Raw genomic sequence first — 26,817 nt, forward strand, 5'->3', positions numbered from 1 at the left:
AGAGATTATTGTCTAATGGGAGAGAACTAAAATATACAAAATCAACATAAATACATACAGATGTACACCGTGATTACAAGAAGGAGGTGGTTGTATGGAATCAAGAATTAGGCTGATAAGTTGGGGAATGGTTAGGTAAACCTCAAAGGATGTGTAAAGGAAATAGGGAGATAGTATGAAGGTTGTTACCAGTGTACTTTTAGAGATAATTTTAGTTTTATGAGACTCCTTAATGTCTAAACCTGTAGCATGTAATGTCCAGCATCTCAGAAACTTTATTTCTAAGACTTACCACCTAATACCCAAAATAAGCACAAAGTTTAAAGATGTGTTACCAACGCTTGTGAACTGATACTTCTCTAATAATAGAAATAACCTAAATTACACATCATAGAGCTTGCTATGGTATATTAGTTGATATATGTATGAAGACATATATGAACCAACTCAGACTTGTCAGGTATCTGCAGTTGTGGTATGGTTAATTTAGGCTTTCCTTCTGCATCCCATCAGTACCGTCTTGTGCCCTGTCTCCCTTCACCATTGCAGTGAACGTTCCAATGAGTGTGTGTTTGTGTACTGGAGCAGCTGCAGAAAAGCAATATACTACAACCTACTTAGAAGCCAGATGTGAACAGGTTTTTAACTGTCTTCGGCCTTGGGTCTTCTTTTCTGTTTCTCCAGGCCAGAGGAATTGGGAGGAGGATCATCCATCTGTGATGTGGCTTGTTTTACCAACTTCCACATCTTTAGTAGTCAGTGATGCTGAAGAGATGCTGGTATCAGTAATGGGATGACACAATTAGGAAAAAAAAATACACTTCTAATGTATTTCGTATCATAATTATGTTCTCAAGACACAATTTCCATAAAGAAGAAATCAAGAGCAGAGACAGCGAGAAATCATATCCTTTGTCCAAGGAGGGGGTGGGAAGAAGACATATCCCATGAGGAAAAAAATGAACCAGAAATTTAAAAACATTGAAACAAAAGAGTCTAGAAAAAGCATGGAAAAGCTGTGGAATTCTACAGGCTGGGGCAGTCATTTGCCTTGCCAGAAACCCACCCAGCTGTTCTTAAAAAAAAAAAAAAAAAAAAAAAAAAAAAAAGCCCGTAGGGACCAAAAACACTGACTAATAATTTTTGAATCCATCTCCACAGTTTCTTCATCTCTGCCAAGGTCAGGTTTGGTCACTGCATGACTGGAGGTCTGGGCATGCTATTCCCAGTTTTATATTCACAGTAGTTATGGAGCCCTTTATATGTTCAAGGGCCCTCCTGTCACTTATTACCCACCCATCCAGACCACCCACTCACACTGCCACACACAATACGTCCAAACACACCCACAAATACCCAGATTCTTTCAACCTTATGGTCGTTCAGGCTACAGGAATACCGTTTGCTCCAAATGACTTTGCTTTACATACTTGGAATTTTCCAAAATAAATCTGTTTCCCTCTCTGGGGACCAGTCTGTGGATCTTACCACTAGGCAAACATTAATGGAGCACCTACTGTGTGTAAGGCACAGATGAATGTGGAGACTAAGAGAAACTCAACAGGAGGCAGAGAAGTCTAAGAGTTCTGCTCTAGTGAGGAGGAGTGTGTGTGTGTGTGTATGTGTGTGTGTGATTGTATGTGTGTGAGAGAGACAGAGTGTGTGTGTGGGTGTGTGTGAGAGAGACTGTGTGCATGTGTGTGTATGTGTGTGTGTGAGAAAGAGAGAGATAGTGTATGTGTGTGTAGGGGGGTATATCTGAATCAAGAAAATTTTTCTTCCTGTCACTCATGCTTCCCCTTCACACCTTGCATTCTCTTCTCCTTGGTTCATTTTTTCTCTCTAGTTCTTCATCTTGTGTATGTATATGTCTCTCTCATCTCCATCCCTTCCCTGTCTTTTTTTTCCTACTAAGACAAAACCACACTAGAATTTCTGTCCGACATAGAAGCTATCGTTGTGCTTTTCTCACTTCCTTAAAAATCTTCATGAGGATAATCGCTGTGGCCATACAAATTCTGCAAACATAAAAGGAGGGAAAAGTGCTATTCCCAAATCATGAAAACTTGCTCTGAGGACACTACATTCTTCCACATCCTACACATTAATGCCTGCCTATCGGAAAGACCAGGAGGGAGGTGTGGCCCTTGCTGCCCTGCAGCACAGAACGCTGACTGTAGTGTGGACTCGCAGCCTTCCCAAACCTCCCTGAGCCCTGACCCCTTAAGATAATTTATGAGGTGTCAGGATATTCTGACCACAAGGTCGGAGTAGAATGGTTTTTACATGTCAACTGCCATGAAAGAGAAACAATTTAATTCTGTTTTACTCTGGCACTGTTTTCACAATGAACAGAGGATTTGGGTCACCTTGAGATTATTTGTCTAAGACCAAGACTGCTGCTGAGACTTGAGATGTCTGATTTTGACTCTGGCTTCCTTTTCCTGTCTTCCCAGATAGAGAGGGAGGCATTTGCCTTTCCTATTGTACCAAAATGGGACTGGAATTCATTTCACCCAAGCAACTGCTATGTGCTGGTGAATAAAGCAGATTTCTTATGTCACCTCCATTCTCTTCTTTTAGTGGGAAAGAGTGGTTTGAGTAAGTAAGGGGTATGAGAGAGTCCTCTCCTAAATTCAGCAAGCCTCGTGGTCTCTGCCAAACCATGGTCTTCAGTCTGAAGCAGTGTTTCCTTTGGCTTGGAAGCTCAGCCTCCTGGCTCCTCTTGAAGCTACAGCACCATAGACATTCTGCTGAGTAGCCTGAAGCTCTGCCTGCCAGGAAAACCCAATGTCTCCTTGGAGAAATCTCAGAGTAGGAGAGCAGAACTCCACCGAGCAGCCAAGACGACAAACTCAAGGCAAGTCGGCTTTCCCAGAACCTCCCCCTACAACTCTCTCCTCTAAGCCAGACTGGGAAGGTCATCTGAGAATCACAATTTGACGTATGATTTCACTATAAAACACTCACCCAGGAGGGTCACATAATAGGAAGGGCTCCCTGATTCCTGAGCCTATAAGCAATGGGCCTTTCTGGGATGATTCACGTGGTCTTCTTTGCTGAACTCGTTTTCCAGGATCTGGCCACATGTCAGGCACTAGAAAGACAGATAAAACAGAATATATTTTATCAATATGTTAAAATGTAAATGGAATGAAGTAAATCTCTATATAGCTAGGTAGTCATCTTTAAAAAATATTATGTGACAAAGAAAGGGTACAACACAGTGAGAATAATATGGTGTTGTGTATAAAAAGAGGCAGCTAAATAGTAACATATACTTAATTAGACATAGCATATGAAAACAGAAGAAGCATGTTTGAGAATCTGTCTTTAGAAAAGAGAACTAGAAGCCTGGGAGGCAAGAATTCAAATGATTTTCTTCTCACTACATTTTGGGGAGTATTTTTTGAACTTTTTAAATCAAAAACTCATGCTACCTTTAGAGAACAATTTTCAATTTAATGAATAAAGTAAAATCCCTGATAATGGCAAAGGGAAAGGAGTAAGATGGAAAGCAAATTATTCCAGCTTAGAATGTAGCTTAATGCTGGGCCAGCCAATTCTCAAAAAACCACTCCCCTCAATTAAAGCAATGAATTCTTGGTGGGAAGAGTAAAAGAGCTATTTTGTAAATGACCTCTTTGAGTTCCCTTAATAGTAGTACTTAAGTGCTTGTGGAAGAATTCCTTACTTTCATGTGGGTGAGATTACTCCCCCCCACCCAAAAAAAATCAGTCAATAGTATAGAGGCTCCTGCAATTTAACATCCAGTAAGCCTCAGTTTCAAACAAAGCGCTGAGCCAGACTGGTTTGTTTACCTTTCTGCTCTAGTCAGAGTTTCTAAAGTTTCTTCTCTCCACTATTGTCCCACTTATAATTATACTTCCCATTTTCAGATTTTATCCAAGCCAGGAAGATGTGTAGGAAAGGGCATTGAATCCTAGGTAAAATAACATATGCTACAGTACCAGCTGTCTCTGTATTAACATGGAAAATCATTTCATCTCTCTGGCCTTCAGTTTCCTCATCTATAAAGAGAAATATTTGAATGAGATACACTACCTTAAAAATGCCTTAAATATTGTCACTAATTCTATGAAAATACAGTTGTCAGGCTGCATGCAGATGGAGATTGAAACTTTCTGCAAGTTTGTCGTGGATTTCCATAGTTCCATCTGACCTTTAGGCAGATGCATATATGAAACGACCTTTTGACTTACTTCTTCAATAATTATGAATATTTGGGCTGCTGTCCCAAAGATAAGAGTTCACCACTAGACCGCAAAAACAAGATTCTGAAAGTTCATTCTTCCTTGCATTATAACAAACAGAAGAAAGTATTAACCTTATAAACTAAGCCTCAGAGGTATCCTGATATTGCTCCAAGACCCTGGATGGATGGCCCACTACCTCATTCATTATCTGATAGGCAGAGCTTGCCACTGAGTGACACATCCCTGCTTAGACAAGAAATACCACCACAATGAAGACCCCTTTTCCCATTCTCCATCTCACTGCAGGTGTCTGCAATATCAGGAGGTATTTCCTCTATGTCAGTGAAAGACATTGTACTGTAGTAGAGCAGCCTAGTAGTGCTGTTATGGTCCAAGTGAACCAGAAAGGCCAGTGACATGGAGAAAAAAAGAACTGCCAGGACAGCAGTGCCCATCAACCCATGCTAGTCTCAGAAGCAAAGACTTAGGAACTCAGTTGGTAACATGTCTGATTATTACTCTGCAAATTTCTTCTCCCTCAACATGTTTCCATTCAAAATATGACTGATTCTCATTTCTTTCCCCAAACATTGCAATGTCATTGTCATGTGTGTCCTTTTCTCCTCAACCTTATAACACAGTCTTGGTCTTCTTTATTAGCTGTATTTTTACAATGTATAGCCTTACCATAATGCTAGGTAAAACACAGACACTACAGTCCATGAGTTAAAAACATGAACTATGGAGCTAGAATATCTGGGCTGAATGCCAGCTCTGGCCTTGATAAGATGGCAGCTAGACGAGATCATTGGTGGCCATTAGCTTTGAACCTGCTGCTCATGAGCCTGTATATCCCCACCCAGGAGTTGTTGTACCAGGCCACGCTCTATCACAAGAAGGTTGTTGATCAACATTTAGAGAATGCTAACCGTGAAAGTCTCCTTGATAAAATATCCTAAAATGAGCTAGATTGATGAAGGCTCTAGCTGGTAGTAATTTAATGAAATTAAGTTTCAAGTGGATAAAAAGGAAAAACTTATGGCTGCCAGGTTTTAAATATTAGCCTGCAGTTCTGAAATTGATTCAAGTTTATTAGCCATTGAATAGATTAAGAAAAAGTGATTGAAGAAACCATGAGAATCAAAAGCAGAGATATTGACAAGGAACTATGCCTTTCTACCATGAAGCTGCACTACTCCATGCTAAATGAAGATGCAATCACAGTGTCCCTAGTAGACTACAAACTGAAAAAGAATTCTAAGAAAGGAGAGGCAGAGAAGAAGTGAGCCAACAGATAAACCTCCATTGGATCAAGTCATGTGTTTACCTACTCTCAGTGTAATCATCTTAGATGTTAAAAAGTCCTTTATGCTATAATTAAAGAGCTATGGATATGCACAATATTTTGCTGTTTAAATTGTTGCTCTAATACAACTGAAATACATACATTACTTGTTCAGAATTCTGTTGGTTTTTTCAGCTTCTTTATACAGCCTTAACCTAATTGATAGTTATTGTGAATTATGTAACTGTGGCTAGGACAGTGTCTTGATGAATTGGCAATGATTTCCAAAGATGCTTACTGAGAGTGAAGTATATAAATATTCAAATTTTCCTGAATCAATTTGTAATGAAAGAGATGTTATTAAAAATCTCAATATGATTATTTGAAAGGGCCAATCATTGTGCACAAACATTATTGGGAGAATGTAAGAAACCAACAAAAGGAAAAAAATCACAGGTCTGCCATTTACTAGCTGTGTAAAGCTTGGGAAAGTTCTTCACCTGTCTGTGCCAGTTTCCTCATGGAAAAAAATGGAATGATAGTAGATCCTACTAAGGGAAGTTGTTCTCTTTCTGGTCCACAAGGGAGCGTAGTTTTAAGGGCAAGAACTTCCTAGCACAATGCTCCCCTCCCATTTCTCTCCATCTGGGAGATTTAACGGTTTATGTTTAAATTTCACAGGTGTGGGAAAAAACTAAGAGTCAATCACTGCAGCGGAAGTTCTAAGGAACTCCTTTCATTGGCCCAGAGTCTCAGAGAAGGTGGGGGTTCCTCTCAGGTTAAAAGTCCTTTTCTTCCACACCCCTTGAGACTCCATGTTTGGATCCCCTTCCACAAACACTCTTGTGCAAGCTGTTTTTCTCTATCCTGGATTTTCCCTCTGGAGTCCCCTTCAACACTCTCTCATGGAAGCCTGTCTTCCCCTCCTAAACTCAATCTCTCTCTATTCTCTTACACTCAGTGTGGAAGCTGCTTTCCTCTCCTGGCTTCCATCTTTCTGCATTCTCTCACTCAGTGTGAGAGTTAACTGTTTATTTCTCTCTCCTTCTCCTGTTTCTCTCTCTCTCTCTCTCTCTCTCTCTCTCTCTCTCTCTCTCTCAAAATAAATCACTTTCTACAAACACTTTTAAGTCCAGCATTTACTGCACACTGTGCCATGGTCCCCTCTCTCATTCTCAAGAGGGCAGGAAGCTAAGAACCTGGAGAAACATCCTCTCAGGGGAGCTGAGGGCACCTTGAGCTCAATATTACATTTTGGCGAGCCAGCCAGGAGAGGGGTACAGCAGAAAAAGGGGTACCACCAGAAGAGGGGTACAGCCAGAGAAGAAGACTTCAAAATTGTGAGTAAAACCGGCCCCATTCTGCCCTGCCTCTTTAAGAACACCTGAAGCAGCCGCAGGGCTGCGGGGAATCAGAGCAACAGCCCCGAGCCTCAGAGGCACAACCCAGCCCATCTTAAGCAGTGTGGGCAAGCCAGAATTAAAAGCACCGTTTTGTTTTGTTTTGTTTTGTTTTGTTTTGTTTTGTTTTGTTTTGTTTTTTACCTTCGAGCTCTCTCTCTGCTTTGCCTCTCCTTCTGTCTCCTCTATGCTTCAGGACCAAAACCTGTGGGAGCCTGTGGGGCAGAGAAGATGAGCACTGCCCCTAGGGCCTTTCTCTCCTTGCTGGCTGGGAACAGCCCAGCCCGGGGAACTGGAACCTCCCACAGCGGCAACCAGGCTGAAGAAAACAGTGGAGAGGGATGAGGTACTGCCCAAGCCTGCAGGAGCCTGGTGTCCTGGAGCATAATTCTGGCAGGCTTTTCTGGTGTTTCCCAGTCCCAGGCAGCAGTGTGAAAAAGGCTTTCCCAGGGTGTTTTCCTGCTGTCTGTGTGGGGAGTGGGCCAGGCACACACGTGGTTCTGGCAGGAGCAACATGGCAACTGGGGGGCAGGGGAACTCATTGCTGGCCCAGCAGCAGCTGCGAAGTGGGTTTTAAACTGACATGGCAAGTGGCATTTTTCCTCTGCTGGTGCAGGTGAGGGAAAGGAAGCAGCTACTGGCTGTCAGCCCCACCCAGCTTTTAGGCCTTTTATGCCTTATTTCAACAGGAAGTAGTTAAAGAGAATCAACTCAGTAATTCCAACAGAAGTTGGGCTTTTCTGTTCAGAGGAGGGGCAATGAGGGAAGGTATTCTTTCTGAGTCCACAAAGGGGCATAGTTTTAAAGACAAGAACTTCTTAGCATCATGCCCCCCTCCCATCTCTCTCCATCTGGGAGATTTAATGGTTTATGTTTAAATTTTGCAGGCATGGGAAGAAACTAAGAGTCAATCACTCTAGCCAAAGTTCCAAGGAACTCTTTTCATTGGCCCAGGGTCTTAGAGAAAGTGGGGGTTCCTCCCAGGTTAAAAGTCCCTTTCTTCCACACCCCTTCAGACTCCATGTTTGGATACCCTTCCATGAATACTCTTGTGCTTGTGAAAGCTGTTTTTCTCTATCCTGGATTTTCCCTCTGGAGTCCCCATCAAACACTCTTTTGTTCCCTTCCACTTTGTGGAAGCTGCTTTCCTCTCCTGGACTCCTTCTTTCTGGATTCTCTCTCTCAGTGTGAGAGATAGCTATTTATTTCTCTCTCTCTCAAAATAAATCACTTTCTACAAACACTTTTAAGTCTGGCCTTTACTGCACACTGTGTCGTGGTCCCCTCTCTCATTCTTGAGAGGGCAGGAGGCCAAGAACCTGGAAAAACATTCTCTCAGGGGAGCTGACGACACCCTAAACCCCAATATTACACTGCTTTATAGTGCAGTCACAACAGTTAAGTGACCATGGAGAAAGACCTAAGAACAGTGGCTGACATGTTGTGAACACCAATACCATATATTAACATCATAAGCAGCAGCAGCCATCTGGAACGTTAGATTACTCTTAACAGCCCTTGACACACTGTACTGGGTTCTTAAAAAGAGTGAGAAAGCTACCTTTGAATCTTTCAGACCTTTCTAGATCCCCATCTCACCCATTTGTCATGACTGCAGTTAACTCTGTTTCTCCCGTACTGTGCCACATATAATGCTCCATCCATCTTCAGTGACATATTTACTTATTTATATATACATTTGTCCATATCTTCTCTCAAAAAAATCTTGTCTTGTTCCTTAATTTTCAATCATTCTCCTCTACTTTTCCGCTCAAAATTCTCCTGGTATTTATATTAGAATACTAACAGAATATATGAAAGTTTGAAAGAAACTAACTATAACTTTTCATAGGATGCTATCTCCTTCCCCATCTTTGCTTCATCAAGGCAAAATATTCCACACAGGTTTGTTCTCAATTGAGGAAAATTAAGGAAGACATTTTTTACCTGTGAAATTGATAAGATGGTATAGCAGACAGTGTTCATTGTTTATGTAACATCCATCTCACCCTCTTCATTGCTAATTAAACTCCAAACATATTCAGCTAGCAAGCAGACATCTCATATTTTTGAAGAAGTTTAGCTCCTTCTCTGGCCCTACTCGCCATCCCAGTTCCTCTGCCAGCGATCAGAGGTGGGCATGTAACCCAGACCTGGCTAATGAAACGTAAGAGAAAGTGTGCTAGGGAGTAGAGTGGAAGCAGCTTCTGGAAACTTTCTTTTACAAAAGAAAAAATACAAGAAAATAAAATCTTTTTCCCCTCTGTCCCTAAATGTAATAACATAATTAGGTGAGATGTGACGCTCGGAGCTAGGATGGCTCTCTTAGCATAATGAGGTACAAGTCTAAGGAACAAAAGCCAACATACTCAAAATGGTAGTATAAAAAGAAACAAAGAATGGAGGACCTGGATGACATCACTAAGCCACTGTGACTGCCTTGGAATTGCCCATCTCCAGACTTCTTTTTGTAAAATGTAAAGCTACAGTAATCTGGTTTCTGTTACTTGATAGCTTATTCTAACTAATGAAAATGTGGATTTTCCAAGGACTGTTGAATCCTTTGTAATAGCACATGCATTCATCCTTGAGCATCCCCTGTGAGTTTTAATAAACACATCTAATAAATAGTTATTTAATATAAAGACCTTTATTTCAAAGTACTATCACATTCCTATTTCATTTCTTCTTTATGATTATTCTATTAAAAACTATTAGCCAAGCATTGTGGCTCATGCCTGTAATCCCAGCACTTTGAGAGACCAAGGCGGGCAGATCACTTGCAGTCAAGAGTTCAAGACCAGCCTGGCCAACATGGTGAAACCTCATCTCTACTGAAAAAAGAAAAAAAACACACACACACACACACAAATTAGCCAGATGTGATGGCACACACCTAGAGTCTCAGCTACTTTGGAGGTTGAGGCAGGAGAATTGCTTGAACCCAGGAGGTGGAAGTTGCAGTGAGCCAAGATTGCACCACTACTACACTCTAGCCTGGCGAAAGAGCAAGACACTATTTCAAAAAAAACAAAAACAAAAACCTATCATATGTATTTATCTGTTCTCATGTTGCTATAAGGACATACTCAAGACTAGGTAATTTATAAAGAAAAGAGGTTTAATTGATTAACAGTTCAGCATGGCTGGAGAGGCCTGAGGAAACTTAGAATCATGGCAGAAGGGGAAGCAAGCACATCGTTCTTCACAGGGTGGCAGGAAGGAAAAGAATCAGAATCAAGTGAAGGGGGAAGTCACTTATAAAACCATCAGATCTTGTGAGAACTTACTATCACAAGAATAGCATGAGATAAACCACCCTCATAATTCAACTAACTCTCACTGGGTCCCTCACACCACATGTGGGGATTATAGGAACTAAAATTCAAGGCAAGATTTGTATGGGGACACAGTCAAACCATATAATTCTACCCTGGACCCTCCCAAATTTCATGTCCTCACATTTCAAAACACAATCATGCCTTTCCAACAGTCCCCCAAAGTCTCAGTTCATTCTAGCATTAACCCAAAAGTCCAAGCCTGAAGTCTCATCTGGGACAAGGCAAGTCCCTTCTGCCTATGAGCCTGTAAAAATCAAAGGCAAGTTAGTTACTTATTAGATATAATAATTGGGATGCAGGCATTGAGTAAATATACCCATTCCAAATGGGAGAAATTGACCAAAACAAAGGGGTTATAGGCCCTACACAAGTTCAAAATCTAACGAGGCAATCATTAAACCTTAAAGCTCCAAAATGATCTCCTTTGACTCCATGTCTAAAATCCAGGTCATGCTGATGCAAGAGGTGAGTTTCCACAGCCTTGGGCAGCTCCACCTCTGTAGCTTTGCAGGGTACAGGCTTCCTCATGGCTGCTTTCATGGGCTGGCATTGAGTGTCTGCAGCTTTTCCAGGTGCATGATACAAGCTGTCAGTGGATCTACCATTTTGGGATCTGGAGGATGGTAGCCTTCTTACAGCTCCACTAGGCAGTGCCCCAGTGGGGACTCTTGTGTGTAGGCTCCAACTCCACGTTTCTCTTTCACACTGCTCTAGCAGAGGTTCTTTATAAGAGCTCCACCCCTGCAGCAAACTTCTGCGTGGACATCCAGGCATTTCCAAACATCCTCTGAAATACAGATGGAGGTTCCTAAATCTCAATTCTTGATTTCTATCCCCCTGCAGACCCAGCACCACATGTAAGCTGCCAAGGCTTGGGGCTTGCATCTGCTAAAGCAATGGCCTGAGCTGTAGGTTGGCCCCTTTTAGCCACAGCTGAAGCAGCTGGGACACTGAGCACCATGTCCTGAGGCTGCATAGAGCAGGTGGGCCCTGGGCCCAGCTCACAAAACCATTTTTTCCTCCTAGACCTCTGGGCCTATGAGGGGAGGGGCTGCCATGAAGATTTCTGACATGCTCTGGAGACATTTTCCCCACTGACTTGGTTATTAACATTTGGCTCCTCATTACTTATGCAAATTTCTGCAGGTGGTTTGAATTTCTCCCCAGAAAATAAGGTTTCCTATTTTGTCAGGCTTCAAATTTTCCAAACTTTTATGCACTGCTTTCTCTTGAATGCTTTGCCACTTAGAAATTTCTTCCACCAGATATCCTAAATCATTTCTCACAAGTTCAAAGTCTACAGATCGTTAGACAGGAGTAAAATATGGCCAGTCTCTTTGCATAACAAGAGTGACCTTTACTCTAGTTCTCAACAAGTTCCTCATCTCCATCTGAAACCACCTCAGCCTGGTCTTCAGTGTCCATATCACTATCAGCATTTTTGTCAAAGCCAATCAACGAGTCTGTAAGATGTTACAAACTTTCTCACATGTTCCTGTCTTCTGAGCCCTCCAAGTCTCTAGGAAATTCCAAACTTTCCCACATTTTTCTGTATTCTTCTTAGCCCTTCAAACTGTTCTAACCTCTGCCTGTTACCTAGTTCCAAAATCGCTTCTACATTTTTGGGTATCTTTACAGCAGCACCCCACTCTCTGTGGTACCAATTTACTGTATTAGTCTATTCTTATGCTGCTATAAGGACTTATCTGAGAATGGGTAATTTATCATATAAAGAAAAGGGGTTTAATTGACCCACATTTCAGTATGGCTGGGAAGGCCTCAGAAAACTTAGAAAAATGGCAGAACATCCTTCTTCACAAGGCAGCAGGAAGAAGAATGAGAATCAAGTGAAAGGGGAAGTCCCTAGAAAACCATCAGATCTTGTGAGAACTTACTATCACAAGGATAGCATAAGGGAAACCACCCCTATGAGTCAATTATTTCCCACCAGATTCCTCACACCATATGTGGGGATTATGGGAACTGCAATTCAAGATGAGATTTGGGTAGGAACACACTCAAATCATATTATCATATAAGTATTTTGATTATCTTATCTCAATTAACTTCCAAATTTTCCAAGTGCAAATTTATGTTTTATACTCTCAAATTACAAATTTAAAGTTTAATTACAATTTTGATTCCTTCAAACTTTCTCCCCAACATTTTTCATCTCTTGGAGAGAAGTTTTAGCTAAAAGCATGGATTTGGAGTCAGAGATACCCAAAGTCATATTTACCAGCCATGTAAATGGATAAATTACTTATTCCTTTCTGATACTTCCATTTGCTTGTCTGAAAATAATACCTAGGTCCATTACCAAGATGCGATGAGATGACATAAGTAAGAAGCTTCACTGAACTTTGGCACAGAGTAAAAACTCAAAAAAAAAAAAAATAGAGAAAAAAGGGAAGAAGGAATTGAGGGAGGGGAAAAAAGTGAAAGAGGAAAAAAACTAAGAGAAGGAGAAGGATAGGCAAAAGAAGATGGGAAAAGAAGTGGAAGAAGAGACAAGAAAAAGAAAAGGGAGGAGAAGGAGGCAGGGGACAAAAAGGAAAGAGATGGCAGAATAGGGAGAAAGAAGAGGAAGAAGAACAGGTAGGTAAGAGGAAGAGAAAAGTGATAATTATGCTGATGACAATGGCAACGATTAGGAGGAGGAGGAGGATTATTTTAATACAGAGATGAACGCTGAGAAAACGAAAGGTTGAAGTTGTTTTAAAGCCCAGACAAAACCCTAATCATCTGCAATGTAATGCAATGTGATATTTTCCCTATAAAGCTTTGGCATTATACATGGTGACTCTCTCATGCAGTTTGAATCTAGCTATTCCAAATATTACTACAAAAAAATTACTATTTAGTTAAAGGATTATATAACTTGGGCAGTAATCCTCATATTTCAAAGAAATAGATGATTCATTAAGATTCCAGGGCAATCAAAGAACCTGGAGAAATCCCTGGAGTTAGTTTTAGTCAAATGTAAGACACAGCTAAGTTAAATGAGCAAAAAATAAAATAAGTGATTCATTGCGTTTCTTATATAATGACCAGATGCTCTCCTTCTTTGACGATGGCAGGACAGGAAGAAAGAGCCATTTTTTTCTGATATAAGAGGGAGGTCTTCTTTACAGGGAGGGCTGATAAAAGCCCCTCAGTTATCATCCCATTGGTTACAAGTCACTTCCTACGGAAAATTTAAATCACAGTCAAATGTGGGTAAAGGGCAGTGCAAATGAAGATAGATGGAGAACTAGAAAGCTCTCTCAAAGGACTTTCTAGGCCAACACTTTTGTACCACAGTCAGTTCACATTTGTTTCCCATAATGGGGCATTGGGGGAGGGAAAAGTAAAAACCTTTCACTTCTTTAGGTTTTGCTTGTGAGCATCCGCTCTCTATTTGTCGTCTAATCTCTCATGCTGACATGGGTTCTACATTTGTAGCATTCTCCTTCTTGCTGTGAAAAATACATGCAGCCTTCCCTTCTGACTGTGCTTCCTGGTCCACTCTACTTGTGGTTCCAGCCTTCATTAACATGCAGTGACGCCTGAGATTTTCTGACTTTTCCAAGTGCCGTTATTCCACTAGCCTCCCCTCTATTTTAAGTTGCATTATCATTGGCAACCATTTCTCAGACACATCCATGGATATTGTTGCTAGTTCTCATCTTCCTTCTACAAAGTTACAGTTTAACCTAATGCTATTCTTTATCATCATCACTGTAACCTTCATCCTCTAGACCTGATGCCATTACCTTTTGCATTTAAGCTTTCACTTTGGAATCTTATTACCTTGCATCACAGTTCCAGTAGAATGACAGAATGACTTAACCCAAAAATAGGCAAAAAAAAAAATAAAAAGGAAACTCTTGCATTGGCCTGAATTAATAATGGAGAAATGGGAGAAGTCTAATCTTTCCAGCGCAGAAGATGTGTACATTGTTTGTTGTGAGTAGCCCTTGGGGAGGGAGAGATTTCAAGTTCAGCATTTATGTGACACATTTTTCAATTAGACAATATACTGTATGGTATTTCCCTTCCTCCCCCAACCCCATCTCTTTTATTACCACATGACTTCATCTCCCTGTGTGACTGACAGAGCCCATTGGGCTCAACACTGATAAAAAACATCTGTGAGAGAAAAATTGCAATTTAGAAAACAATTAAGTACATCATTTTCTATTCATTTAGTTGGCTAGAGAAAGAAAAGTTCTTTCAAAGAGGTAACTTGATCTACAATGGTCACGAATTAAAGGACACGCAGATCTGTTTTTCTCCAGGCTGTAGTTTGGAAGAATGCGTCCTAACCTAGAGGGCTGCATGTAGGCATACACTTCTATGTTGTGAGTTTTAACAAAGAATAAACTACTGAGGGTTTCCCTATGTTTCCAACGTCTTTTCATGTTTAAGACATTCTTCTATTCTTACGGAATTTGCGAGAACTTAAGAGCTTCCTTAAAGGATGTATATTTCCCTCTGTCAAATGCTCACCATATGGTCATTTGTTATGGGAGCTCTGTAAGTGAACCTTGGTTCACTGTTAAAGACCCTATCTGAAAGACTGAGGGGCTGTGTGTGTGTGTGTTTGTGTGTGTGTGTACTGACTTTCCCTTTTCCTTTCATTTTTCCTCACTAGCTCTGTGAGCACCCATGAGCCCATTACTCTGAGCTCAGAATCTTTATGAACCATGGCCTTACTTTTTATCTGCAAAACTTAAAGAAAAAATTTTAATACCAACAGGATTGATTCTGGGTGCCTCCTCCCTGGCCAGAAACATATGTCTAGGTAAAAATTATAACCCCTGCTCTCACTTACTGCCTACTATAGAAGAGTCACTGTAATTCACAGCTGGATTAAAATATCTCAGTTATTTGTCACATCAATCTCATTAAGTAGGCGTTGTCATTTCCGTATTTTACAGATGAGAAATTGATAATCCTATTTTAAGGCACTAAAATGCTTACCCACAGAAAAGAATTATTTGAACTCATATTGCTCAGCTTCTTAAATTCATGCTCTAAATAACGAATCCAGAAAATTAGCAGCTAGGAAATAAACTCTGAAAAGTCTGATCCAATGATAAGTCTGAAATGAAAATTTCTTGCCACATTTAAATAAGGAGTATATACAAAGTAACTATTTAATGCCTGGCCCAAGGTAGCTCTTTTGTGAAACCATCTCTACCCATTGCCCCACTCTTATCTTTTCTCAAACTTCATAGTGCACATAAGATTATCAAGTACACGCCGCTCAAGCCTGTAATCCCAGCACTTTGGGAGGCCGAGGCGGGTGGATCACGAGGTCAAGAGATCGAGACCATCCTGGTAAACATAGTGAAACCCCATCTCTACTAAAAATACAAAAAATTACCTGGGCATGGTGGCGCGTGCCTGTAATCCCAGCTACTCAGGAGGCTGAGGCAGGAGAATTGCCTGAGCCCAGGAGGCAGAGGTTGCGGTGAGCCAAGATCGTGCCATTGCACTCCACCCTGGGTAACAAGAGCGAAACTCCATCTCAAAAAAAAAAGATTATCAAGTACACTAGTGAGGCTTTATTACAGTCTCCACTTATCATCACCTCTCTGTTTTAAAGACTTAAAAACAAGATTCAGGAGCAAGCATTTCATGCTATTGGTTGAGAAACAGTGACTATTAGGAAGCCCCATTCAAAGAAGGGGCCCATGAGTGGAAAAAGTCCTAAGGAGACCGCACTCATTTTCTTTTAAAATTTGCCTTGGGAACCAGCATAACACAGACCTACCTTCACAGCATGTGTTTCATTTTGCCCATGGTAGTCAGGGAATGTAACTGTAATAATATCATGAGGCCATATGGAAGTGCGGGTTGGGGCATACTCATTTTGTAATAAACCATAGTTGATGGACAGGATTACTCAGCAAGTGGAGCACACTGGCACTAGAAAAGCTGGAGTCTGGGAAACATGAACAAAGAGCAGTTCTTATGTTGGTGAATGGATATTAAAATAGAGAGAAAAGAGGTGTGTGGGTTGCAGAGCATTTAAAAGGCAGAGGGAGCTGACGGAGGAGCCACTGGTGGAGCTGTGGTTGGACCAAGGAGCCTATAGCCCACTAAAATTCAAGGGTTTAGTCTCGGGGTAGGAAATCCAGGGATGATCTTGCATCTCAGAAAAGTCAGTAGATTGCTAAAAACAGTCTTATTTCACATAAGAGGCAAAAGAGTGAGAAAAAAAATCACCTGGAATCCAGCAGCAGAGTGCTTGGGGCCCTGAATAATATTTTTGCTGTAGTTGAGAGATAGGGAGGTCATCGTGGGGGGGAATGTTTAAGATAAACCTGTTAAAGGAGGTCTCTTGGTGGGATTTACGGTGAGATGAGAAGAAGTCAGGATGGCTTGCTTGTTAGAGGTGAGCAATTCAGCAATAGGGAGAAGATAAAAGTGAACATGGTGACATCAAGAAAAAGATTTAAAGACAGCTGTAATGGTTTAAATGTGTTCCCTGAAAGGCATGTGCTGGAAACTTAATCCCAAGTGCAACAGTGATTGGGAGGTAGGGCCTAATGTGATGTGTTTAAATCATGAGGACTCCCATGAGGACTCCTACCCTCATAAATGGATTAATGCCAATTATAAAAGGACTTGAGGCTGTGAATTCAATCTTGTGTTCAATGTCATGTTCTCTCACCATGTGATGCCTTCTACTATATTATAATGCAGCAAGAAGGCCCTCACTCGATATGGCCCCTTAATCTTGGACTTCTCAGCCTCCAGAACTGTAAGCCAAATAAACTTCTATTGCTTATGATACTCTGTTATAACAGCAAAAGAAATGTACTAAGAAAACTACTGAACCCCCTGCCATCCACCCATATACCCCCACCGCACCCACCCTTCTCCAACATGAGTCTAAAAAGCAATGAGGAGAGTCTTGTGTTGGTTTTGATGATAATAGGAACAAGATAGCTACCTTTTTCTGGGTCAAACAGGCTGGCTGAGAAAGGGAAGAGTGTTCGTGGTATGTTGGTTTCAGTTTTCGTTTTTATTTTGTTGTTTTGGTTTGGTTTGATTTTTAATCTCAGTAGGTCAGCTCAGGACAATGAAGCAATTCATATTCAAAGGTATTGCTGAAATTATCAGAACCGTTTGTCTTCCTTGACTTTAAAACCAGGCAGAAAATGTTGCAAAATAGTATTTCTAATCTCTCTGGCCTCTGTTTGTGCCAAGAATACCCTAGGACTGCCCTCGGAGAGGCAGGGGCCCTTCAGATCATCAGGAAACCCTGAAGCTTGCTAATAAAAAAAAAAATGATTTTCCATACACAGTAAACAGATCTCTCCTGCACATTTAAAAGGATTTGGCTTCAGATTCTGGTGAAGGTTTAGGGTGGAGTTTTAATTTTCCAATTGCAGAAGCTTATTCTGAGCTTGAATTTTCATATTATTCTTCAAAGCACAACAGAACCCCCTGTCAGGAGATAGCCAGCAACTGCATTCTTGAAGCAGCTTTCAATTAGCCTGTTTTCTGGTTTTTTTTTTTCCTCCTAGATTTGAGATTCCTTTTAGGAACCCAGAAGAAATCCTGAAGGTACCAAGAAGTGATTAGATGATCTATCCTTACTTAGAAAAGTTACTTCTATAGAATCTAGTCTGCCCTGGTTTTTTACAAAACTGAATCTTGCTCTTTGGCATCAATAAATCACCATAGGCAGATCTTAAAGCAAAAGAATCATTTCCCTGGGTAGAAATTGCTTAGTCATTGCATGGATTAGCAGAAGATTTATATAATAAAATTCTCTATGTGAATTAAAAGAGAGACATACAGAGGCAGAGACAGAAAAAGAAAGACGGGGAAAGAACCCTTCTCTCAAACATCATCTTTTTATTTATAAAACTCTACTAAGCTTATTGGCAGAAAGGCACCATCTCATGTAACATTCAGGGTGGTCCATTTAAGATGGTCTCCTTTAACACAGGACAGCCTTAAGTGTGGCCCATTTTAAGTGGGTCACCAGATGTATTGTTTTGTTAGTCCTTCCTGGAATCGTAAGAGTAGGGAAGGCTTTCAGGGCTTGGAAGTATATGGTTGAGCTTTAGTATTGTGAGAATAAAGGAATCCATGAGGAAGGAAGTCTGATAACTGGGACAAAATATAAGTAAATGATTAGAAATATATTCAGTATTAGTGCTAATATCTTTGCTCTCACAGGTAAGATTTTGGTTACTTGGCTTGCTTTGGTTTTGTGCCACCGTGGGAGTTGTGTTTCATTCAGTAAAAATGTATTGACCATCTATCTATCTATCTATCTATCTATCTATCTATATATAATGTACTAAGTCCTCATAATATTCCTAAGAGATAGGAACCATTTTCATCCTATTTCACAGAACAGTAAATTGAAGCATAAAAAAATGTAAGTAACTTACCAGAAATTACATAGCTAGAGTTGAACCTCAGCAGTATAATTCTCTGAGATCCTCAACACCATGCTATAGTGTAACAGAACTATACCAAGGCCTCCTGGAAGAGGTTACTTCTGCCCTCACTAGGCATCTGAGGCCTGGTGCTGTCTCTGGATCTTCTCTGGGATTTCCATATTTTGCTCTAGGCAACTCTTCTCACCTCCATATTAAAAAACTTGCCATATGGGGTTCTGAAAATAAGGACAAATTATCACAGAATGGATCCTATCTAGACCTTGCTCTTTTATTTTAATTCTGAGAAAAGAGTCTCAGTTCAGCTATACAGAACCAAAGTACCTTTCTTTCCCAACTCCAAGAGTCTGCTCTCTGTTGGTGCTAAATATGGGCAAAAACGACAAGTTATATAAGAAGGACTCCTTTATGTACATTTTGGAGTGATGGATGGCTGCTTGGTAATGACAGTGTAATAATGGCTTCCCTGAATCATCGTGCTATGCCTGGAAGAGGTGAGAAGTCAGAGACAACTGGTTTCAGAGAGGCAACAGTTCTTCAACTCAACTTTGTATGGGCCAGGTTCTTCATTCCCCATGATAGGGATTATATCAGAGACCCTGAGTAGAAGGTATACCATGTGTACACCAAGCAGAGATAACAGCAAATGCAAAGCCCCTGTTTCCAGAGTGTGCTTGGCCATTCCTGGAACAGCAAAGAGAGAAGGGCCCAGAGAGCACAGGTCCTTGTGAGACTCCAGCTTTACTCAAGCCTTCCTAAGTTAAAGACAAGGGAGAGAAGTGGCATGCAATAGAACTTGGGTACTCTTACTTATTAGAAAGTTGAAGTTGAGGTAGAGAGACAATTAACCTGCTCTGGCATCCCCAAGCTTCTGGCATTCTGGAGGATGGAATATGGCTAGCAAGGACTTAAAGAGTGAAGAGAGAAAGGAGAAATCTTTGCCCACTGAAGCTAAGTAAGTTAACTACTTTTAGATTGAAGACTAGGCAAGTATTATAATGTCCTATTGCAGGCAGTGATTGTTTCCACATTATCCTTCATTTCGGAGCCGGCACAATGACACTGTTGACATTAGTGTGGAAACTTGGCCGTATCAATAGTGTTACCTAAAGTTAAACCAAAATAAACTTTCTGTATCTCAGAAAGTTTGTTATTAGGAAAAAAAAAAAAAAAGAAAGAAAGGAAAAGACATGCCAGGTGTGGTGGCTCAAGCCTGTAATCCCAGCACTTTGGGAGGCCAAGGCGGGTGGAACACGAGGTCAAGAGATCGAGACCATCGTGGCCAACATGGTGAAACCCTGTCTCTACTAAAAATTAAAAAAAAAAAAAAATTAGCTGGGCGTAGTGGCACGTACCTGTAATCCTAGCTACTCAGGAGGCTGAGACAGAATTCCCTGAACCCAGGAGGCGGAGGTTGCGGTGAGCCGAGATTGTGCCATTGCACTCCAGCCTGGGTAACAAGCGCGAAACTCCGTCTCACAAAAAAAAAAAAAAAAAAAAAAAAAAAAAAAAGACAAGACATTTTATTCATTGTTCTCTGTTTCAAACTCTCCATACCTCTCCTTCCCCCTTATTCTGCCATTACCTGACTCACTGGCCTCTCTGGAGTTGAAGAGGTTTCTTCCCATTTTCTTTATATCTTGCTAAAAATATTCATGTGACAAAGAAATTGTATATACTGAAAGTGTAGAACATGATGACTTGATATATGTATATATTGTGTATCACCACAACCAAATTCATTAATACATCCCTCACCAGCCATGCAGTATTATTAGATCCACGGAACTTATTCATCTCATAATTGAAAGTCTTTTGAAAGGCACTGAAGAGCAGAGACAGCATTCTCTGCCATTCTAGCAAGAAGGCCTAGATGATAGTCATAGGGATGGAATGAAAACCTTATTGGCAGGAACCTGTTGCCTCATCCTGACCTGCAAGTCTCAATAATGAGATGATTCCTTTTCCTCCACTGGTCTTTGACTTCAGTATATTTTTCTGGTATTGTTCTCAAGCTGTTCACATATTCTGTAGGTCATCTTCCCAGTCTGGGACTTACGGCCTGATTTCATCTCCTAAAGTTTAATCTGCCTCTTTACTTTTAGCTCGGCCCTGAACAACTTAAACAAAAACAAAGAAGTATACAAATGTCAGCTTTTAAGTTATTCATTTATTCAGTTAACATTAATGAACACCTACTACATGCTAGCCATTGTGCCTAGGTGTTGGAAATGAAACTGAATAACACATATCTGGCTAATGTATGGTGTGAGAGAATGTGCAGACCAGAAAGGAAATTTCTTACCCTTCCAAATACACTTATATCCTCTGACTTTTATGGAGATCCCATCAGAGAATCTTATTGCAGTCCTCATATCATAAACCTTCCCTAAGTGGGATCTCCAAAGAATTCAAGACTTACTAGCTAAAGAGAAAGATCTTCCTAGACCTTCAAATACAAATTAGATGCTCCCACTCCCATTATTATCCTTCTTCGCATTTAACACAATTGAAATTATACATTTATTTGAGTGCATATTTATTTCATGCCCACCCTTTGCCAAATTTTCAAGTTACTTAAATCAGTTTGTGCCTTATATCCCCAGTGCCTAGCATAATGCCTGGCATACATAAGGTACCAAAAAAAAAAAATACTTGTCAGTTTAGTGGTTGAATGAACAATTGAACAAATTAATCCTGTTATCAGTTTGAAGGAGGACACCAAAGATTGAAACTAATCTTCTCACATGCTTCTCTGAAGGAGGGGTCATGATCATCACACTTTGGATTTAAAATAATTCATCCTAATGTCTCAGGGAAACTTAAAATTTAAATATACCTGTTTGCATACTCAGTCACCTTCTTGCTGATCATCACAGAGTTGAACTCACAAGGTGAGAGCATGATCTGAGCATTGCACACCAAGCCCCAGACCAGGGTCTGTCTTCAGAGTGCTCATCTTTCCTTAGCCAAGGGTCTAATATCCTACTTTAGACAATTTGGGCTTATGGCTTCTTAAGCTGGTTGTTCTGGAGCCAAACCTTGCAGTTCAGCCACATTCCAGAGAGGGTTAGGGTTTCTCATTAATCTCTGTCTGGATCCTGTTCTCTGAGTAGTGACCACTGAAATATAAGAATGAGCTGAAGACAAATGCGCAAGATTATAAACCTTAACTTAGCATGTCTGCTGCTTGATGATCATACTATACTTTTCCATTCCATTCATTCTACCATATACTTGATGGCTATTTTGTTCTTTCTCCTCTCTTCTCAAACCCACAATACACCACCTTGATCTTTACTCTTAGATAATGATCTTTTTTTTTTCCCGTTTCTCTTTGAAAATTAAAGTAAGTAAAAAAGATTTCCATAGACTCCTACCACCCCGTCCAAAATCTGCACATATAAACTCCCACCAGCTTCTAGGGAGGATTTATTCATCCATGTTCCTATTTAAAATTCAATGCTTCCATTTGCAAACAAGATTCTATCTTGTCTTAACTACTTAATGATATTACTCTAGCAATTTTCTTTCTTAAATCATTAATTATTGTATTCCTTCTCTCGAATTCTCTTTCCAAACTTCATTATATCTATTCCAATCCAATTTCTGTTCCTACCTAGTCTACCAAAATTGCCATAGTCAATTATCAGTTCTCTTCTTAATTTGACTTATTAGTTAATATTTGATATATTCGATTCCTCTGTCCTCCTGGATAAACTTTCTTCATTTGGCTTCCAGAACATCCTAGTTTTGGTTTAATTTACCAGTCTATTTTACTGGTCACTCCTTTTTAGTATCCTTCAATGGTTTTTCCTTTTCTTCCCAAACTTAATGATTATGGGTTCTAGGATTCATCCTTTGTTCTTTTCTCTCTTTTTACTCATTCCTTTGGTAATCTCATCCAGAATCATGACCTTAAATATTATCTCTATGCTGATGGGTTCCAGTTTTTCATCTCCATCCCAGTAGTCTCTTCTGAACTTAGATTTACATATTCAATTGGCTCCTCAAATTGAAAACGTTTTCACTTGGTGTCATCCGAACACTCACCAATATTGAGTTTAAGCTGCTGTAATTCCCGATCTTTTTTCACCATGAAAACTGTTTTAGCACCAACTTCCCCCATCTCAAATGATAGAAACTATGTTCTCCTGATAGTTCAGACCAAATGCTTGACACTCATCACTGACTTTTCCTTCATTACACCTTCTCACTCAATCGTTCAGCAAATCTAGTTGGTTTTAATTTTGTATATATCCAGATCCCAAAGACTCCTCACTACTTTCAGTGCTACCATCCTGGTCTGAGCCATCATCACCTCTCTCCTGAATTGCAGCAATATTCTAATATAGGGGACAGCAACATTTTTTTAGAGAGTCATATGGTATTTGTTTGATGGGCCATACAGTCACTGTGGCAACCACTCACCTCTATTATTGTAATGCAAATGGGCCTGGCTATGTAGCAATAAAAGTTTATTTACAAAAAGCAGTAAGCCACATTTGGATTATGAACCACAGCTTACCAACTCCTGGTCTAACTAGTCTCCTTGCTTCCATTCTTACCCCATTGTTTATCATTTCTCGACACAGAAGCAAGGAATCTTTTTAAGATAAAAGTCATATGTCACTTCTCTGTAATGCTTCCCTTCTCACTCAGAATAAAAGTGAAAGTCCTTTCAATGACTTATAAGATCCTACATAATCTTGCCCTAGTCATATCTCTGAACCTCATATATGACTACACTCTCTCCCTCATTCACTGCTGCAGCTGCACTGACCTCCTTGCTGTCTCTCAAATGGGCCAGGCACATTCAAGACTTAAGGCATTGCACTAGCTGTTCCCTTTTTCCCCAGATATCAATATGGCTTATGCCCTCATCTTTACATTTCTTTTCTCAAATGTTACCTCTTCAATGAAGCCAATACTGACCACTCTTTGAGTTAGCAACATCCCCCGTGAATTCAAATTCCCCTCTTCTCTATTTCCCTGCCCAAAGTATATCACTTTCTAACATAAAAAATAATTAACTTATTTATATATTTATGACATCTCCCCCTCTCCTAGAGTATAAGCTCTACAAAGCCAAGGACCTCAGGTTTTATTCCTTGATGTAGCCTGATATCCTTGAGCAGTGCCTGGCACATAGTAGGCATTAAATAATGTGTTGAGGCCGGGCACAATGGCTCATGCCTGTAATCCCAGCTACTTGGGAGGCTGAGGCACAAGAATCACTTGAACCTGGCAGAGACAGAGGTTGCAGTGAGCCAAGATCATGCCACTGCACTGCAGCCTGGGCAACAGAGCAAGACTCTGTCTCAAAAACAAAAACGAAAAAGTGTATTGAATGAATGAATCTCTGTAGCCTCCCTCAAATACCAGAGATGAAGTGACTTACTCATTTATCTACATTATCTTAATTTTTTGTACATACCACTCATTTAGTCCATTTTATCCTGAATTATTACTATCATTTATGTATCTGTTTGTCCCATTACTGACCCATGAACTTTTAAGACATTTTCTATATGTTTATTTGCTGAAACTAATAGTGTCTGTTATGCAGCAAAAGGTGAAATTGTGCCAACTTAATGAATATACGAAGGTGCTGTATACATGTAGTTCTCTGATACCAAATTACTATCTCTGGAAGTCAGCTATTGTTTTAAAAGTCTCTCCTCAACCCCCACTCTAAATACATGTATACATACACTCTACTAATAGAGATAATTTGAAACTATTTTTCACATATTTGCTTAATTAGCTTTCAGTGACCTCTGCAAAAACACTGGCCTCTGATGATTATAAGAGGTAGTTTTTTGGCATGGACACCAAAGCATCAAAGAGTCAGCTGGAACTAAGGAAAGCAATAAAACAACTGGTTTTAATTACTCATGACAGGCAGTTGAAGATATCTGACACAGGCCTTCTCTCCAATACATCACTCAAAACAGGCCAGTTACAGGAAATGGTGGAGAGAAAAAAAAAAAAAGATGGGGCCAAAACGTGTTCATAATACAAAACAGATCATCTTTAAATAGATGACCTTATTCACTTTGTTTTGTATTTTTATGGTGGGCCCAAATTTATAAAACTGCTGATGCTTTAAGACTGCATGCTTCTATGTGGTGCTTAGGAGTGGTGGCTCAGGTTCTCGAAAAAGCAGGTAGATGAAGAGTGCACCCATTCATGAATCACTATATAAATCAAGAGGTCCTCCAAAGTTCATCTGGGATTGCAGTCATGTTTGCAATTAACTCATCTGTGACATCAGGTGAGCACCTTCTAATCAACATTCACAGAAAGATTAATGTCATCTATAACCTAGTTTCTTCTGACCTCTTGCTTAGCAGGAAATGAGTGCAGATATTGTTATTAATATAACCTACTCACAGTTTTAACATATCTATCTCTCTTACCAAGTGTACACACTCACCTAATGAAAGCATGGACTTCAGATTGCTTATATCCTTGGATTGTCTCCTCTTAAAAAAAAAAAAGAGAGAGACATTTCCTAACTAGACTAACTAGACAGGATTTTACCTCACAATCCAATCTTGCAACAATCTTCTCCCAGATGTTTGCCTGATCCCAGAGTGCACCAAGCTTCTTGTTTCTGTGCACTTCCTGATTCTTGCCACTTGCACTGTTTGATTACTGTTTAGAGCAGTCTTGCACACCACAGTTCTCATGGAACTTAAAAAGCCCATAGTTTTTCCTGCTGCTTTGTTCTTATTCCTGTTTGATGCCTTTAGAAATCAAGATGGTCCTAGGTCTTTCTGCTTTTATTGTCACTTTGCATTCTTTCAGCAAAGCTTTTGAGTTCCTGAAGTGTATTAGGGCCAATAATAGAGACTGAGACACTAACCATGAATACTCTATCAGGGAGCTCAGAATTTAATAGAGAAAATGGCAAGTAAATAGCAGATTATGGAGTCAAGTAAGTGCTGTGATACGGTAAACAGAGGGGAGCCCAGAATAGGAGTACTGAGCCCAGTATCTGGGGAGTAAGGGAAGCTTTCCTGGAGTCAGCAACATCTAAGTGGTCTGGGCCAGACAAAAAAAGAATAAAATGTATATGCCAAGCAAGTAACATGTCAAAATGCAACAAATCATGGCTTCTTTAAACACATGGTCTATGTGTTTAAAAGTAGAAAGACCTAGGACAATCTTGATTTCTAAAGGCATCAAGTAGGGACCTACAAGTACTAAGTACAGCTGCAGGAGTGGAGAGGAAAGCCAGGGCCAAATCACAAAAGGCTTTATATGTTGTTCCAAGGAGATAGGAATTCATCCTCTTGGTGTTGGAGAATCATTGAAAGTTTAGCATCAAGATGATGCTAGCCTCATAGAATGAATTGGGAAGGAGTCCTTTCTCCTCAGTTTTTTGCAATAGTTTCTATAGGAATGGTACCAGCTCTTCTTTGTACATCTGGTTGAATTAAGCTATGAATCCATCAGGTCCTGGCCTTTTTCTGGTTAGTAAGCTATTTATTACTGATTCAATTTTAGAGCTCATTATTGGTCTGTTCAGGGAATCAATTTCTTCCTTGCTCAGTCCTGGGAAGATGTATATATGCAAGAATTAATTCATCTCTTCTAAGTTCTCCAGTCTGTGTGTGTAGATGTGGTCATAGTAGTCTCTGATGGTTGTTTTTATATCTGGCGGGTCAGTAGTAACATTCTCTTCATCATTTCTAATTGTGTTTATTTGGATCATTTGTCTTTTCTTATTAGTCTAGCTAGTGGTCTATCTGTTTTAATTTTTTCCAAAAAATTTCCTGGATTCATTGATCTTTTGACTGGTTTTTCATGTTTTGATTTTCATCAGTTCAGCTCTAATTTATTTTTTTATTTCTCATCTCTGTTACCATTGGGGTTGATTTGTTCTTGCTTCTCTAGTCCATTGTAAAGTTAGATTGTTAACTTCAAATCTTCCTAACTTTCTGATGTAAGCGTTTAGTGCTATGAATTTTCCTCTTTATACTGCCTTAGCTGTGTACCAGAGATTCTGGCATATTGTATCTTTGTTCTCATTATTTTCAAAGAACTTTTTGATTTCTGTCTTAATTTAATTATTTTCCCAGAAGTCATTCAGGAACATGTTTAATTTCCATGTAATTGCATGGTTTTGAGCAATTTTCATAGTCTTGACTTCTA

General features: G+C 40.0%; 1 long non-coding RNA gene across 2 annotated transcripts in view; it reads left to right on the top strand.

The window, feature by feature from the left end:
- Positions 1-26,817, top strand: part of LOC104650946 (uncharacterized) — a 313,310-nt gene that overhangs the window by 258,613 nt on the left and 27,880 nt on the right. For both annotated transcript variants that reach the window (XR_012515011.1, XR_744526.3), the window contains exon 8: positions 685-2,860. This is a non-coding gene — a long non-coding RNA (uncharacterized LOC104650946). The remainder of the gene's footprint in view (positions 1-684; positions 2,861-26,817) is intronic.

Source organism: Saimiri boliviensis, chromosome 19, assembly GCF_048565385.1.
Source record: "Saimiri boliviensis isolate mSaiBol1 chromosome 19, mSaiBol1.pri, whole genome shotgun sequence".
Lineage (NCBI taxonomy): Eukaryota > Metazoa > Chordata > Mammalia > Primates > Cebidae > Saimiri > Saimiri boliviensis.